Raw genomic sequence first — 15,891 nt, 5'->3', positions numbered from 1 at the left:
TAGGGACACGCAAAACGGCATGTACATGAATCAGGCTGTTAGTTTATTGGCATTGGAGGCATGTAACCCCTCCTGTGCTCATGACGAGCTCAGCTCGTCATGAGCCACGGCGAGCCCTGCGCTCGTGTGCTCATGATGAGCTCAGCTCGTCATGACCGTTGGAACGCTTGCACGCTGAGCTGATTCCCCTGCTGTGCTGAGCGTTCCATTAAACGGGCATGATCATGACGAGCTCAACTCGTCATGAACATATGAGCACCGTGGCTCATGACGAGCTGAGCTTGTCATGAGCACCGGGGCGCTGTGCGAGCCCCCCACCCCCCAGCACAGCGGGAGAAACAGCCCTGTAGCAAAGAGGTTAAACACAGTGGAGAAGGAGTAGTCTCTGTCATTGTCAAAATATGGCTCACCCGCATTTAACTTGGGCGGACGGACCATTATCTGGGTGGGGAGGGAACTCTTTTGGAGTTTGACAGAGTTCCCTCTCCACCAACGAATGAGTCAGCACCGTGGTCAGTTAACGAGAAACATCCCTCAGAGAAGAACAGCAATCATAGTCAGATGACATATTGTTCTAATCTCAATGGCGGTGAGTGGATAATACTCTGGGCCACTGACATTATGCGACAGGTGTGCACCAATTTACATGACATGTTGATGAAATTATGCAGCAAGAAAAGGCTAATGATGTGGCATAATGCAGCACATTTATTAATAGTATTAAATCATTATTTTGTAATTATTACACATTGCATACTGTCTGGGACAATATTTCAAATCATTAGTAGCAGCTTATCAATAAAGTTTTTAAAAAATCAACCGAAAGATGACCAGTTACCCTTTGTAATGCGCCTTCACTGCAAACAAACATGTCGCTATGATTTTACCAACTTTTGATATGTTTGCGTTGGAAACAATGTTCTTTTTCTTACAATCTGCTGATTATGCAGCAGCTGATGAATATTTTTGGGCCCCTGCAACAAGCTTATAATTATATGAGCCACATAATTCTAGCTGCCTCGGTAATACTAAACACAGGCTTTTGTTCTGTCATGACTAGAATAGATCCTGGAGCTTTCTACGGTGAATAAACTTTCAAAATTCAAAGGAAAAATATATTCCATATGAAAATCTATTTTCATTAGAGCTCTCGATGAGTCTGTGACGTGTTTGCCTGAAAGAAGCGGCCTGAGGGACGTTGAGGCGGGTCAGGTACTCTGTCTGCAGCACCCCCATCACCATCATGGACTCTGCACCTCTTTCCTCCTGTGTCCTGTCAGTGATTTGCGCTTAGGTGTGTAAACGGTATTATCAGTGCGGGGCATATATTATAAACATGGCAAAGCCAAAAGGTCTTGCCGACGAGCGTTATTGGCTTTGTCAGTTTGTTTATAACTATGTTGTGCTGTGCGGTGCAGGATGTCACTGCCACGCTGTGCTCACCAGAAAGAGCAGCAAGGGAGACAGTTAGATGTGCAGTTAGTTTTCACTCAATTCGTATTAACGACTGATCTTCAATACTCCATCATTCCTGTTTTCCCTCTATTTCTGAGATTTGTATTTCCCCTGGCACTTCCCTCCATCTGCAAACACCAAAAAGACATTTCAGTCAGTTATAAGCCATTGACAAAGGTACACTGCAAACTTTACAAGCTACAGGTATAGCTCCTGGAATCAACCTTGTTTGGTGAGTATACCCTCGTAAGCACCTCAACTCATCTTTAAAAACATCTGGAAATGCTGTCTTTAAGACAGTGGTAAATTCATCATCATAATTCTGAACCAGGAACTCATTATTTTAAAAATCTTTTTTCAATATAATGGGTTGATCCATATTTGGGTCAAGCATTACTCCAAGATCCCTTTGGTGAAACCAACTGAGGATGCTGTCGCCTTTATGTGAAACATACATTTTCCCAGTGGTATATCTCCCTTCATACTCTATTAAGCCCAAAATGTGCCCTAAAAGTTTCATTGGTTCACCCCGGTAAGCATAACGTCTTATATCTGCTTTAAGTAGGGTTACTGTGTTGTTAAGTTTACTCATTAGGAAATGTCTTGAAATAATGGTGATTTTGGCTCCTGAATCCAAAAAAACCCTCTCCTTCTACATTTATTATGTCTAAAGGTCCTTATTTACTATTATCAGATATTTAAGAAACAACTTGACCACAATGGCAAACAGATTCATCCTCTCTTTCACTATTGCTGTTGTCAGCACAAACTGTATGAACCCTCCCTTTGTTCTTCTTGACAATGCAAGCTGAGGCAAAGTGTCCCACTTTTTTTGAAAATAGTACAGGTAGGCTTGAGACCAGGGCATTAGCTAAATGCTTTTCACTCCCACACCTGTAACACTTGAACTTAACATCTCTCACATTCTTTCTTTCTACCTTTTCCAAACTATGTTTTTTTAACTCCTTTGCTTTGAGTTAAATTTTACCACACGAACCGCATAGTCCTTGTTCTCATGTTTGGTAATAATATCCACACAATTCAGGGAATGTTCAACTTGTTTAGCAATGGATATCACTTCTTCAAGAGTTGGTTCGTCTTTTTGCCATAGTTCACTCCTGACTTTTTCAACATTGCATCCTAACATAAATTGGTCCCTTATTCTTTCTTCCACAAGAGCACCAAACTTGCATGAGGACGCTAGCTTTCTAAGAGCAGTTACATAACTTTCTACAGACTCTCCTTCATTTTGTGCCCTCTACCAAAATGATACCGTTCAAGGATTGTGCTCACCTCGGGTAAATAGTGTCTGTCTAATTTCAAAATACAGGTTTCATATTCATTTAGAGTATGATCATCTACATCAGGTCGATGGTCAAACACCTCTTGTCCCTCAGACACGAAACAATGGAGAAGAAGGGCTGTCCGCCTTTCAGCACTGAGGTTGGTACCACAAACCTATACGTACCTCTCAAAATCTTTCTTCCAATTTTGCCATTTAATCGGAGTATCTCCAGGCGTGGATAACAAATAATGCAGGAGTTGCCACGTTCTGCATTATAGAAGATATTCTAGTAAAACGTGCCTGCGACAATAATGTAGACAATAATTAACAAATTAAATGTTCAACTATTTACCATCTACTCCTAATGTGGATGAACGAATAAAACAAAAAAATTAAAGTAAGATGATTGTTAAAACCTTGACCATGTAGCGAAAAGAATAATAAACATGCATAAGGTAACACTCAATAATAATGGTGTAGTAGTTGTGCTATACGAGAAAAGGTTAGCAGATTAATGAAGTATCCTAAAATCTTGTTCCTGTAGTGAAAGGAGTGATAAATATTATTAGTGCAATGATAACTAAAATTGTGCATAAAATGAAGCGAGATTCACACTATACAGCTAGTGTAGTAAGAGCAAAGAAATTATCATTCAAAAGTTCGTGAGAAAAATGATAAACTACAATAAATGCTAAAACCTTGCTAATCCAAAGACATGAGCACTAAACAACTGAGGCACTAATGTAAATAACAATGGTGTGATTGTAATGCTGACAAAATAAACTGTTAAAGCAAGTTTATAAACTGAAATACCACTAGAGGGTACTGTGGCATCAGAAATGTTCCATTTCACAGCAAAGGTTTTCTCAATTCAAACCAGAAACCAGAATTCTTAAGGGAGAAACTTGAAGCAGGCTGTCAATGTTAACTCAGGCTTCTCAGAAACTTGCAAACAATGCCGATCAGTCTCATGTGAGCAGGTTTAATTGTTCATGGAAAGAGCACATGGACACCAACATTTGTAGAGACACCTGTTGGGTCTTTCTCTAATTGTCATGAAGAGATTAGAGATTAGGAACACACTCATAAACCATCCCCTGATAATGGATATGAAATCACAGTGCCACCTGCAAACTGTTACTGTAGAGAGGGGAGAGCACTTCCAATTACGCACTCCTGAAGAATTTCATTGTAAAATTACTTCTTATTAATAGCAAACAAATGCAGAAGTAATTGGTGGCAGAGTCAATTAACAAGTTCACATTTCTGATAGAGTGCTGTTTGAAGTTTCGCAGTCAGAAGAGCTGAGCATTAGGCGTGGGTGGTAAACTCCATTCCGTTTGCGGAATTTGCGGAATTTGGGTAATTTAGCGTTCCACGGAGAATGCAAAATTGCCCAAGATTCACACACTAACAGACCAGTTGTGACAGGAGTAAAGGGGGAGGTGCTGAGGACAGAGCCTTTCACACCAAAGTGCACATTGGATGTGGGTGCACCATAATGACATAAGCGTGGAAGGGTATACTCAGATGTGAGTCCCTAGCTCATTGCACCATCAGGATTCAAGCAAGCCGGGCCGAAGACGGCTGAAATGCCAGAAACCGGTCCCTGGTAGCTTGTTTCCTTCCCAGTATAAGAATTGGCTTGGTAGTTTGGTCTGCCCTGTTCCCATGATGCACTGGGCCAGGGTCAGACTAATTTGCATATAGCCAAGTTCTGAGCTGGGATGGTGCAGTGAGCTGAAAAACGGTGATGGATCAAGCCCTGATCTTTGGACTGGGTAAGAGTGGTCTGCTTAATTCAGACACTCTGTTCATCACCACCCCCTTTTCTGAATCATTTTTGTCCACCATAAGCGTGGAAGGGTATACTCAGATGTGAGTCCCTAGCTCATTGCACCATCAGGATTCAAGCAAGCCGGGCCGAAGACGGCTGAAATGCCAGAAACCGGTCCCCGGTAGCTTGTTTCCTTCCCAGTATAAGAATTGGCTTGGTAGTTTGGTCTGCCCTGTTCCCATGATGCACTGGGCCAGGGTCAGACTAATTTGCATATAGCCAAGTTCTGAGCTGGGATGGTGCAGTGAGCTGAAAAACGGTGATGGATCAAGCCCTGATCTTTGGACTGGGTAAGAGTGGTCTGCTTAATTCAGACACTCTGTTCATCACCACCCCCTTTTCTGAATCATTTTTGTCCACCATAAGCGTGGAAGGGTATACTCAGATGTGAGTCCCTAGCTCATTGCACCATCAGGATTCAAGCAAGCCGGGCCGAAGACGGCTGAAATGCCAGAAACCGGTCCCCGGTAGCTTATTTCCTTCCCAGTATAAGAATTGGCTTGGTAGTTTGGTCTGCCCTGTTCCCATGATGCACTGGGCCAGGGTCAGACTAATTTGCATATAGCCAAGTTCTGAGCTGGGATGGTGCAGTGAGCTGAAAAACGGTGATGGATCAAGCCCTGATCTTTGGACTGGGTAAGAGTGGTCTGCTTAATTCAGACACTCTGTTCATCACCACCCCCTTTTCTGAATCATTTTTGTCCACCATAAGCGTGGAAGGGTATACTCAGATGTGAGTCCCTAGCTCATTGCACCATCAGGATTCAAGCAAGCCGGGCCGAAGACGGCTGAAATGCCAGAAACCGGTCCCCGGTAGCTTGTTTCCTTCCCAGTATAAGAATTGGCTTGGTAGTTTGGTCTGCCCTGTTCCATTGATGCACTGGGCCAGGGTCAGACTAATTTGCATATAGCCAAGTTCTGAGCTGGGATGGTGCAGTGAGCTGAAAAACGGTGATGGATCAAGCCCTGATCTTTGGACTGGGTAAGAGTGGTCTGCTTAATTCAGACACTCTGTTCATCACCACCCCCTTTTCTGAATCCTTTTTGTCCACCATAAGCGTGGAAGGGTATACTCAGATGTGAGTCCCTAGCTCATTGCACCATCAGGATTCAAGCAAGCCGTGCCGAAGACGGCTGAAATGCCAGAAACCGGTCCCCGGTAGCTTGTTTCCTTCCCAGTATAAGAATTGGCTTGGTAGTTTGGTCTGCCCTGTTCCCATGATGCACTGGGCCAGGGTCAGATTAATTTGCATATAGCCAAGTTCTGAGCTGGGATGGTGCAGTGAGCTGAAAAACGGTGATGGATCAAGCTCTGATCTTTGGACTGGGTAAGAGTGGTCTGCTTAATTCAGACACTCTGTTCATCACCACCCCCTTTTCTGAATAATTTTTGTCCACCATAAGCGTGGAAGGGTATACTCAGATGTGAGTCCCTAGCTCATTGCACCATCAGGATTCAAGCAAGCCGGGCCGAAGACGGCTGAAATGCCAGAAACCGGTCCCCGGTAGCTTGTTTCCTTCCCAGTATAAGAATTGGCTTGGTAGTTTGGTCTGCCCTGTTCCCATGATGCACTGGGCCAGGGTCAGACTAATTTGCATATAGCCAAGTTCTGAGCTGGGATGGTGCAGTGAGCTGAAAAACGGTGATGGATCAAGCCCTGATCTTTGGACTGGGTAAGAGTGGTCTGCTTAATTCAGACACTCTGTTCATCACCACCCCCTTTTCTGAATCATTTTTGTCCACCATAAGCGTGGAAGGGTATACTCAGATGTGAGTCCCTAGCTCATTGCACCATCAGGATTCAAGCAAGCCGGGCCGAAGACGGCTGAAATGCCAGAAACCGGTCCCCGGTAGCTTGTTTCCTTCCCAGTATAAGAATTGGCTTGGTAGTTTGGTCTGCCCTGTTCCCATGATGCACTGGGCCAGGGTCAGACTAATTTGCATATAGCCAAGTTCTGAGCTGGGATGGTGCAGTGAGCTGAAAAACGGTGATGGATCAAGCCCTGATCTTTGGACTGGGTAAGAGTGGTCTGCTTAATTCAGACACTCTGTTCATCACCACCCCCTTTTCTGAATCATTTTTGTCCACCATAAGCGTGGAAGGGTATACTCAGATGTGAGTCCCTAGCTCATTGCACCATCAGGATTCAAGCAAGCCGGGCCGAAGACGGCTGAAATGCCAGAAACCGGTCCCCGGTAGCTTGTTTCCTTCCCAGTATAAGAATTGGCTTGGTAGTTTGGTCTGCCCTGTTCCCATGATGCACTGGGCCAGGGTCAGACTAATTTGCATATAGCCAAGTTCTGAGCTGGGATGGTGCAGTGAGCTGAAAAACGGTGATGGATCAAGCCCTGATCTTTGGACTGGGTAAGAGTGGTCTGCTTAATTCAGACACTCTGTTCATCACCACCCCCTTTTCTGAATCATTTTTGTCCACCATAAGCGTGGAAGGGTATACTCAGATGTGAGTCCCTAGCTCATTGCACCATCAGGATTCAAGCAAGCCGGGCCGAAGACGGCTGAAATGCCAGAAACCGGTCCCCGGTAGCTTGTTTCCTTCCCAGTATAAGAATTGGCTTGGTAGTTTGGTCTGCCCTGTTCCCATGATGCACTGGGCCAGGGTCAGACTAATTTGCATATAGCCAAGTTCTGAGCTGGGATGGTGCAGTGAGCTGAAAAACGGTGATGGATCAAGCCCTGATCTTTGGACTGGGTAAGAGTGGTCTGCTTAATTCAGACACTCTGTTCATCAGCACCCCCTTTTCTGAATCATTTTTGTCCACCATAAGCATGGAAGGGTATACTCAGATGTGAGTCCCTAGCTCATTGCACCATCAGGATTCAAGCAAGCCGGGCCGAAGACGGCTGAAATGCCAGAAACCGGTCCCCGGTAGCTTGTTTCCTTCCCAGTATAAGAATTGGCTTGGTAGTTTGGTCTGCCCTGTTCCCATGATGCACTGGGCCAGGGTCAGACTAATTTGCATATAGCCAAGTTCTGAGCTGGGATGGTGCAGTGAGCTGAAAAACGGTGATGGATCAAGCCCTGATCTTTGGACTGGGTAAGAGTGGTCTGCTTAATTCAGACACTCTGTTCATCACCACCCCCTTTTCTGAATCATTTTTGTCCACCATAAGCGTGGAAGGGTATACTCAGATGTGAGTCCCTAGCTCATTGCACCATCAGGATTCAAGCAAGCCGGGCCGAAGACGGCTGAAATGCCAGAAACCGGTCCCCGGTAGCTTGTTTCCTTCCCAGTATAAGATTTGGCTTGGTAGTTTGGTCTGCCCTGTTCCCATGATGCACTGGGCCAGGGTCAGACTAATTTGCATATAGCCAAGTTCTGAGCTGGGATGGTGCAGTGAGCTTAAAAACGGTGATGGATCAAGCCCTGATCTTTGGACTGGGTAAGAGTGGTCTGCTAAATTCAGACACTCTGTTCATCACCACCCCCTTTTCTGAATCATTTTTGTCCACCATAAGCGTGGAAGGGTATACTCAGATGTGAGTCCCTAGCTCATTGCACCATCAGGATTCAAGCAAGCCGGGCCGAAGACGGCTGAAATGCCAGAAACCGGTCCCCGGTAGCTTGTTTCCTTCCCAGTATAAGAATTGGCTTGGTAGTTTGGTCTGCCCTGTTCCCATGATGCACTGGGCCAGGGTCAGACTAATTTGCATATAGCCAAGTTCTGAGCTGGGATGGTGCAGTGAGCTGAAAAACGGTGATGGATCAAGCCCTGATCTTTGGACTGGGTAAGAGTGGTCTGCTTAATTCAGACACTCTGTTCATCACCACCCCCTTTTCTGAATCATTTTTGTCCACCATAAGCGTGGAAGGGTATACTCAGATGTGAGTCCCTAGCTCATTGCACCATCAGGATTCAAGCAAGCCGGGCCGAAGACGGCTGAAATGCCAGAAACCGGTCCCCGGTAGCTTGTTTCCTTCCCAGTATAAGAATTGGCTTGGTAGTTTGCTCTGCCCTGTTCCCATGATGCACTGGGCCAGGGTCAGACTAATTTGCATATAGCCAAGTTCTGAGCTGGGATGGTGCAGTGAGCTGAAAAACGGTGATGGATCAAGCCCTGATCTTTGGACTGGGTAAGAGTGGTCTGCTTAATTCAGACACTCTGTTCATCACCACCCCCTTTTCTGAATCATTTTTGTCCACCATAAGCGTGGAAGGGTATACTCAGATGTGAGTCCCTAGCTCATTGCACCATCAGGATTCAAGCAAGCCGGGCCGAAGACGGCTGAAATGCCAGAAACCGGTCCCCGGTAGCTTGTTTCCTTCCCAGTATAAGAATTGGCTTGGTAGTTTGGTCTGCCCTATTCCCATGATGCACTGGGCCAGGGTCAGACTAATTTGCATATAGCCAAGTTCTGAGCTGGGATGGTGCAGTGAGCTGAAAAACGGTGATGGATCAAGCCCTGATCTTTGGACTGGGTAAGAGTGGTCTGCTTAATTCAGACACTCTGTTCATCACCACCCCCTTTTCTGAATCATTTTTGTCCACCATAAGCGTGGAAGGGTATACTCAGATGTGAGTCCCTAGCTCATTGCACCATCAGGATTCAAGCAAGCCGGGCTGAAGACGGCTGAAATGCCAGAAACCGGTCCCCGGTAGCTTGTTTCCTTCCCAGTATAAGAATTGGCTTGGTAGTTTGGTCTGCCCTGTTCCCATGATGCACTGGGCCAGGGTCAGACTAATTTGCATATAGCCAAGTTCTGAGCTGGGATGGTGCAGTGAGCTGAAAAACGGTGATGGATCAAGCCCTGATCTTTGGACTGGGTAAGAGTGGTCTGCTTAATTCAGACACTCTGTTCATCACCACCCCCTTTTCTGAATCATTTTTGTCCACCATAAGCGTGGAAGGGTATACTCAGATGTGAGTCCCTAGCTCATTGCACCATCAGGATTCAAGCAAGCCGGGCCGAAGACGGCTGAAATGCCAGAAACCGGTCCCCGGTAGCTTGTTTCCTTCCCAGTATAAGAATTGGCTTGGTAGTTTGGTCTGCCCTGTTCCCATGATGCACTGGGCCAGGGTCAGACTAATTTGCATATAGCCAAGTTCTGAGCTGGGATGGTGCAGTGAGCTGAAAAACGGTGATGGATCAAGCCCTGATCTTTGGACTGGGTAAGAGTGGTCTGCTTAATTCAGACACTGTGTTCATCACCACCCCCTTTTCTGAATCATTTTTGTCCACCATAAGCGTGGAAGGGTATACTCAGATGTGAGTCCCTAGCTCATTGCACCATCAGGATTCAAGCAAGCCGGGCCGAAGACGGCTGAAATGCCAGAAACCGGTCCCCGGTAGCTTGTTTCCTTCCCAGTATTAGAATTGGCTTGGTAGTTTGGTCTGCCCTGTTCCCATGATGCACTGGGCCAGGGTCAGACTAATTTGCATATAGCCAAGTTCTGAGCTGGGATGGTGCAGTGAGCTGAAAAACGGTGATGGATCAAGCCCTGATCTTTGGACTGGGTAAGAGTGGTCTGCTTAATTCAGACACTCTGTTCATCACCACCCCCTTTTCTGAATCATTTTTGTCCACCATAAGCGTGGAAGGGTATACTCAGATGTGAGTCCCTAGCTCATTGCACCATCAGGATTCAAGCAAGCCGGGCCGAAGACGGCTGAAATGCCAGAAACCGGTCCACGGTAGCTTGTTTCCTTCCCAGTATAAGAATTGGCTTGGTAGTTTGGTCTGCCCTGTTCCCATGATGCACTGGGCCAGGGTCAGACTAATTTGCATATAGCCAAGTTCTGAGCTGGGATGGTGCAGTGAGCTGAAAAACGGTGATGGATCAAGCCCTGATCTTTGGACTGGGTAAGAGTGGTCTTCTTAATTCAGACACTCTGTTCATAACCACCCCCTTTTCTGAATCATTTTTGTCCACCATAAGCGTGGAAGGGTATACTCAGATGTGAGTCCCTAGCTCATTGCACCATCAGGATTCAAGCAAGCCGGGCCGAAGACGGCTGAAATGCCAGAAACCGGTCCCCGGTAGCTTGTTTCCTTCCCAGTATAAGAATTGGCTTGGTAGTTTGGTCTGCCCTGTTCCCATGATGCACTGGGCCAGGGTCAGACTAATTTGCATATAGCCAAGTTCTGAGCTGGGATGGTGCAGTGAGCTGAAAAACGGTGATGGATCAAGCCCTGATCTTTGGACTGGGTAAGAGTGGTCTGCTTAATTCAGACACTCTGTTCATCACCACCCCCTTTTCTGAATCATAAACAGAGGAAGAGGCACCAAAGAAAGGATGCAAAACATAAAGAGGTAGACGGGCGTCTGGGACCTCAAAGACAGGCACAAGTCATGACTGTGGCCTGCGTTCTCCTCAGTCCCAGTTTAAAGGGATGCACAGGTGCACACATAAAAAAAGAGTAGTACAAGATGTGACATGGCCAGCTGCACGTCCCCCAAACCTCTGGCGGTAGAATATTTAAAAAGCAGCAGCTGAACATTAACTTAAAAATCCTTTTCCCTTTAAAGTCAGAGAAAAAGGACCCCCCCCCCCCGGAAAGCAGCATACATGAATGTACAGCAAACATGATGAGATGAGAATGAGATGTACAGACCTGTTTACAGAAAGGGAGGTGGAAACAAGTGAACACACAAGCGCTCGTGTGAACCTGTGGAAACAAGCAGCTCTTAAAGTATTTCCTTAAACAGGAGCAGTGCTTGGAAAGTAGTAAGTAGTACCTGGTCACTGCTCCCAGGGAGGGCTAAAGACATGAAGGGGCAAACCTTTGAAGGTAGATTTGATTTATGATGGTACCCTTTCAATACTGGCACACAATGTATTCCCATCTGACTTGGATATACAATTGAATACAGCTCAGATGCTGTCTCATGTCACAGATGTTAATTACAACCACTGCTCGAATCCACAATGACGGAGTGCAGGGAGAAGGCACCCTCATGTCGGCGAGAGCACTGTCGGCGTGATAGATCCAAGAGGTATCGAGAGGGACCTGAACATTTGTCATGAACCTAAACATGTTGTAAAAAGGCTGCTACCATGCCGCAGCAAAGCCATGCTCAGCCAACAATGGGTTAGGATCACAGCCCTGTATGGGATGAGGGCATCTATAATAGGTCAGTCTCGCCAATGCACCAATCTCACAAAGTGACCTATCGGCTACAATAACATGTCTTTGGTGGCTACAATTAACACTCTCACATGGCACGCAGAGAAACCACAACTGCAACCGGATCTGAACCCAGCTCGAGACACTTCAATGGCTAAAATGGAGGCCACAGTTACTAGCATGAAGCAAAGGAAGCTCAGCTAGAAATAAAAATACTCCACGTGACTGTCACCAAGTAGCTGAAAATCGATGCCCCTTGCTGGAGGTATTTGCCTCTATAATCTCAGAGTGGTGACTCGCTTTCCAACACCTAAACAAACCGGGCTCACACACATTTCCTACAACATTGAATCCGGCAAGCCTACTGTCAGAAAAAAACTGTGAATCAAGCAGCTGTTACTGGAGTCCCTAGTGGGCTGTGTATCTATTCTCAGAGCAAACAGGTAATCCAGACTCTGTGATATGGGGTCCAGCAGACTTAACATCAAATGCATCTCTCCAGCCCCTTGCTTCTAAATAGAGGCCAAGTAACTATTTGTCTGATAATCCTTGGACAGCCGCTTATAGAGAGGCTCCCACTGCTTCACCCCCCTCAAAAAGACAACAGTGGAAATAACCTACCCTAAAATCAAGGAGGATAAAACTATACATAAGGATAACCAGTGAACCAGGGTACTCTCATGACAATAGAAAACGATTTAAAAAGCCTAAAAATAAATCAGCCCAAGAGCTAATGGATAACCAGCACTTAAGGGAACAAGGAGCCAATCAGTGCGAGACAATCAATGAGTATCCCCCTTTTTAAGTTAAGGGAAGTAGGAAAGAAGGTTGAGGAACCCCCGGGAATACTCGGTCTCGACTTCTGGTTTCCCTTCATTCGATTACGGGGCTGCTTCCTTTAATGAGCAAGGTTCATCAGTGACGTCCTCTTTGTTGCATGCTCAATCAACTCCTACACAAACAGCCACCACAAAACTAAGAGAACATTTAGGATTGCAGCCAGATAAGAACATCATACATGCTCAAAGACCTGTGTTCCTCCATACTCCTCCCAGTATATCATACATGCTCAAAGACCTGTGTTCCTCCATACTCCTCTCAGTATATTATACATGCTTGGAGACCTGTGTACCTACGTGGTACTCACTTTCACCATCTCTGAAGTGCGGCCGCCGAGCAGAGAGCAGGCCAGGGGACTTAAACCCCCAGCAGCCCATGCGCCATGCGCACCAGGAGACCGCGCCAGGAGGCTCATAAGAACTGCGTCAGCCCCTGCCGAGTGGGGAAGCTTGCCAGATCGACCCAGTAGCCCCTGTCGGGCTTGCCAGCCTACCTGCCAACAGCCAAACGGTCCTGTTCACACTGCAGAAAGCCGCCAGAACCACCCGCTTGTATCCCGCTGCCTCACTCACTTTCACCATCTCTGAAGTGCGTCCGCCGAGTGGAGAGCAGGTCAGGGGAAATCAAACCCCCAGCAGCCCATGCGCCACGCGCACCAGGAGACTGCACCAGGAGGCACATAAGAACTGCGTCAGCCCCGCCTGGCGGGATGCCAGGCAAAGCCCGGGGAAAGGGCGGGCCCTCTGTGGCCCTCGGAGGCCGGAGAAGGCTGGGCTGGACCACTCCCCTAAACATCGGTGTGAGATGGGTAAGACGCAATAAAACGACAGGTGAGACCGTGACTGTGATCCCGTATACAGTGACCACTGGGCCCATACATTCTAAAGAGAGATGGCCCTCAAATTAAAGAAGGGGAGAAAGACTGAACCGACGATATCAGGTGGCAGCATGATTGGGACCCTAGAAAGTTTCTTTACAAGCACTGCTGCGGTGGTGGGGAGGGAAATAGAACTCACAGAGAAACGGCTATCTTTTGAACTTGGAGCTGCAAAGAGGTCATCGCTAGGTGCTATAAGAGAAGCGCGTACACCAGAGCATGCTGATGGCCTAAGACTTACTGCAGTTAATTCGATGTCCTCAGGTAATGAGCTAAACAAGCCTACATCCACTATTGACGATAACTCGTCAACTTGTATTAGTGTCTCCTCTGAGGAATTCCATCCAATTGTATTAAAAAGTAAAACCATGCCAAAGGACAACAGACTTGTATGCTCTAAGCAAGCAGGAAAAAGGAGAAGGGGAGGGAAGCATCAAGTAGGTAGGAAACCAAAAATCCTAAAAACTACTAATAAATTGGTGAAATCACTCTTGAGTAAAGTAACACCATCTAGCCCTCTCAGGCAAAACCCGCCCCTAGCACTATCTACACCCTCCTCAGCGATTGATTATCAACCTCTAGTCACAGTCGACAGAGATGGGGTTTGTACCATAGCACATATGGAGCACCAATTAAAATCATCTACCCTCCCACTCATTGAGAGGTTGACGGTCCTAACTGATAAGGTGGACAACCTCTATAAGGTAGTTGCAAACAATAGAAATGGGCCAGGGAATCCTGTATCTATTAAGCAGGGGACCTGCTAATGAGCAAAGTAAGCAGGGTAAATCTACCCTCCCAACTCCATGTTTGAAACCAGCCAGTGTAACTGAGGGGATACAATCGATCACAAGAAATAGTGACTCAGGGAACAACACGGGGAATAAAACAGGTAGTGAAAAGAACACTAAAGTTAAAGAGCAGAGGAATTCCCGGGTAAACTCATGTTCTGTACAGGATGAGGGTGGAAGATGTGTACCCGAAACATCAACCACACTGGCCAAGCTCCAGACCCTCAATCTACCACCACAATTTGCACCACTGGTCGTAGTGCTAGGGAATGTACCTCCCCTTAAGGAGGGAGCTAGAGAGAATTACAATCAGCTGAGAAATAAGGTTATGCACTGGCTGTCTAGCAATACATCAGAGGGTAGGATGGTAGGGCCGAATATCATAATGGCTAGATGGGTGTTTTGGGTTGGCAGATCTATGACATCAAAAAAGGGTGACTGTGTGGTGATTAATTTTAATAGCCAAGTACCAGTTGAGAGGATTATGAGTGCAGTGGGGTGGGGGGGGATTAGGGGTCAAGGTATTGAGATCTTACCACTAGTCTTCTTCTACAGACCAATAAATCAAGCCAGACCTGTTAACGGGAATAATTGGCAAGAAGTCAGGAGAGCCCCCCACGGTCAGGAAGGATACCAGAGCGGGACAGAGATGGGGCATACAGGGGCCTAATGGGTACTCAGGGCCTAACAGATTTACAGCGTTGTCAGGTCTAAATGAATGCGACCGGCGGTGTGAAAGGACCAAGGGCTATAATAAGCATAAGGGCTGCATCCAAAAGCAGAGTGAGGGTAAGGTAGTAATATCCCTGGAAGGGGATGAAACAGGAGGTGTACCAATAGAACCCCATAACGCACAAGATCTTGCAATAGGAATTACAACATACACGGAGGCTTATATGAATGCAGTTAGTGGAATCCCTAGTACCGTGAGAACGGATCCAACTAATTTGAATAGAATACAAGTAATCATGTGTAGTGGCGACCGCGGCAAAGGTAGCTGTGCCATTGTCAAACAGAAATGTTAACTCCCCATCAATAAAGTCAGGGGCATCACGAGATAGGGTAGGGTTAATTTCTGGAACATTTGTGGTTTGGAGAATAAGGCTACTAATACAGCATGGAGAGACTTTATAAATGACTTCGATATCCTTGGCATTCAGGAAACATGGCTCATAGGGGATAAACACCTGGATGGTTATAAGACCTTTCACATCCCGGCGGTATACTCCGCACATGATAGACATAAAGGGGGAATCTGCGTCTATGTTTCTAATTTACTGAGTGTGCGGGGGATAAACATGCTGAAGTGCTCACCCTACTATCAAATAGTGTCCATCCATTTCACATCGGGGTTAGGCTTGCTGGTGGTGAACTTTTATAATAAAACAAAAGGAATGTTTGAGGATGTATTGAATAATCTGATGGAAGACCTAAATCACTTGTACCTTGCTAATGATAGAGGTATAATTGTTCTGTGGGGAGGGGATTTTAACATCAGTATTTGTAATTCACATGTATGTAGCTCTAGAGAAGATGAGTGGGAAGGAAGAAATAGCGTGAATCATTTTATACACTCAGGGAAAGGGGAACAACTAAATGACATTATGTCCACCCTCGACCTGGGGTTCGCAAATATGATGAGCTCTCCTTTGGTGGAATTTAGCCCGACCTACATATCAAGGGGTCTACAATCGGTAATTGATTTCATACTAGC

The 15,891-nt window shown here is 46.2% G+C and overlaps 1 protein-coding gene and 1 long non-coding RNA gene across 2 annotated transcripts in view; one reads left to right on the top strand and one right to left on the bottom strand.

Annotated features, from left to right (window-relative positions):
* Window positions 1-12,891, bottom strand: part of LOC147718234 (uncharacterized) — a 136,953-nt gene extending 124,062 nt beyond the window's left edge. The window contains exon 1 of the long non-coding RNA XR_015295282.1: window positions 12,817-12,891. This is a non-coding gene — a long non-coding RNA (uncharacterized LOC147718234). The remainder of the gene's footprint in view (window positions 1-12,816) is intronic.
* LOC147718233 (indolethylamine N-methyltransferase-like) overlaps window positions 1-15,891 on the top strand; it is a 94,099-nt gene that overhangs the window by 6,201 nt on the left and 72,007 nt on the right. The gene's annotated exons all lie outside the window — the stretch shown is intronic.

Source organism: Lissotriton vulgaris, chromosome 4_1 (assembly GCF_964263255.1).
Source record: "Lissotriton vulgaris chromosome 4_1, aLisVul1.2, whole genome shotgun sequence".
NCBI classification, from domain to species: domain Eukaryota; kingdom Metazoa; phylum Chordata; class Amphibia; order Caudata; family Salamandridae; genus Lissotriton; species Lissotriton vulgaris.
The sequence above is the reverse complement of the archived record's forward strand: the minus strand, read 5'-3'. Positions and strand labels throughout refer to the sequence as shown.